Genomic DNA, 2,222 nt, shown 5'->3' on the forward strand with positions numbered 1-2,222 from the left:
GTGCTAGTTTCAGGTATACAACAAAGTGATTTATATGTGTGTGTGTGTGTGTGTGTGTGTACACACACGCATATTCTTTTTCAAATGCTTTTTTATCATAACATTTGATTATGGTTCAGAAAACATTGAGTGACTAACGTTCTCTGAAAAAATATATTGACCCTGTGTGTGTGTGGGTTGTTCAGTCATGTCTGATTCTTTATGACCCCATGGACTGTAGCCTGCCAGGCTCTTCTGTCCATGGGATTCTCCAGGCAAGAGTACTGGAGTGGGTTGTCATTCCCTTCTCCAGGTGATCTTTCCCACCCAAGGATCAAACCTGGTTCTCCCACATTGAAGGCAGATTCTTTACCACTGAGTCACAGCAAAGCCTCTGTAGACTGCAGTTATTGGGGGCAGGGAGGGTAAGGGGCAGCTGGTAAGTTAAATTTACTCTATTTTCTATTCTGAAGATGACAGAAAGTTCTACATCCAGTCTGATTATAGATATGAATGTTCCCCAAATGGCTGAGAATAAATACAACAAGAAAGGCAGAACTGTAAAGCTAAGGGCATGTAATAGGCTCTGGGAAAATGTCTCAGAAATACTCAGAGTGGCAAAAAGAAACGTTTGACTGGAATCTGAAGTTCTAGGTCATCTTGGTCTTTTGCTCCGTGCTTAAGGATGTGCATGAAAGCAATATAATGGAAACTCCCCTTTTTGTCAATAGGTGCTTCTCTGTACAGCTCCTCCACTTCCTCCTCTGTAAACCAGTTTCCCATTGCAGCCAGCAGCTGTCTCAAATAATCCTCCTGAATGGTGCCAGTTGCTTCATCAAAGTAAGTAAAAGCGTTTCTGATGACATCTTCCAGATCTGTACCATTTAACTTTTCACCAAACATCGTGAGAAATATGGCAAAGTTCGTGGAACCCTGAGCCTCATTCATCATGGCATCCAGATCCTCATGAGTTGGATTTTTCCCCAGGGAGGCAAGCATGCCACCCAAGTCTTCATTGTTAATGAAGCCATCTCTGTTCTAAAACATCATATTGAAGGCCTCCCTGAACTCCTGAATCTGTGACTGATTGAACATGGACACCACACTGGAGGTTGTGCACTGGGGGTGCTTCTTGGTGGTCTTGGTCTTTGCTCTTTTGCTCGACACGGTGGCAGTTAAATCCCTGCTCAGCTGCGAGAATCCGAAAGCTTCAGGGATCCCCTTGCTGCCCTTTCTGCCACTACCAAATTGCTTCCCTGAATGCTTTTTCATTATAGATTATTATGAAATATTGAATACAGTTTCCCATGGTATACACTGGGTCCTTGTTGTTTATCTATTTTACATATAATAATGTGTATCTGTTAATCCCAAGTTCCTAATTTATTCTCCCCACCCTGATCGCCTTTGGTGACCATGTATGTGTCTTCTATGTCTGGGAGTCTGCTTCTATCTTGTAAATAAGTACATTTGTACCATTTTTTTTAGGTTCCACATATAATATTTGCCTTCCTCTGTCTTACTTACTTCACTTGATTATCTCTAGGTCCATCCATGTTTCTGAAAGTGGCATTATTTCACTTGTTTGTCTGAGTAATATTTCACTATATATCTAGACCACGTCTTCTTCATCCATGTATCTGTTAATGGACACTTAGATTGTTTCCATGTCTCAGCTATTATAAATAGTGCTTCTGTGTATATTGGGGTGCATGTCTCTCTTAGAATTAAAGGTTTGTCTGAGTATATGCCCAGAAGTGGGAGCGCTGGATCACATAGTAGCTCTATTTTTAGTTTGTAAGGAATTTCCATACTATTCTCCATGGAATAGGAGGCTTCTCTTTTCTCCACATCCTCTCTTCAGTTCAGTCCAGTTACTCAGTTGTGTCTGACTCTTTGTGACCCCGTGGACTGCAGCGTGCCAGGCTTCCCTGTCCATCACCAACTCCTGGAGCTTGCTCAAACTCATGTCCACTAAGTCTGTGATGCCATCCAACCATCTCATCCTCTGTCGTCCCCTTCTCCTCTTGCCTTCATTCTTTGCCAGCATCAGGGTCTTTTCCAAGGAGTCAGTCCTTCATATCAGGTGGCAAAAGTATTGGCGCTTCAGCTTCAGCATCAGTCCTTCCAATGAACATTCAGGACTGATTTCCTTTAGGATTGACTGGTTTGATCATTTTTTAGTCCAAGGGACTCTCAAGAGTCTTCTCCAACACCACAGTTCAAAAGCAGCAATTCTTTGG

At 42.4% G+C, this 2,222-nt stretch overlaps 1 pseudogene; it reads right to left on the reverse strand.

The window, feature by feature from the left end:
* Window positions 1-433: 433 nt before the first annotated feature.
* Window positions 434-1,251, reverse strand: LOC788115 (myosin regulatory light polypeptide 9-like; annotated as a pseudogene).
* Window positions 1,252-2,222: the final 971 nt, after the last annotated feature.

This window comes from Bos taurus, chromosome 9 (genome assembly GCF_002263795.3).
Source record: "Bos taurus isolate L1 Dominette 01449 registration number 42190680 breed Hereford chromosome 9, ARS-UCD2.0, whole genome shotgun sequence".
NCBI classification, from domain to species: Eukaryota; Metazoa; Chordata; class Mammalia; order Artiodactyla; family Bovidae; genus Bos; species Bos taurus.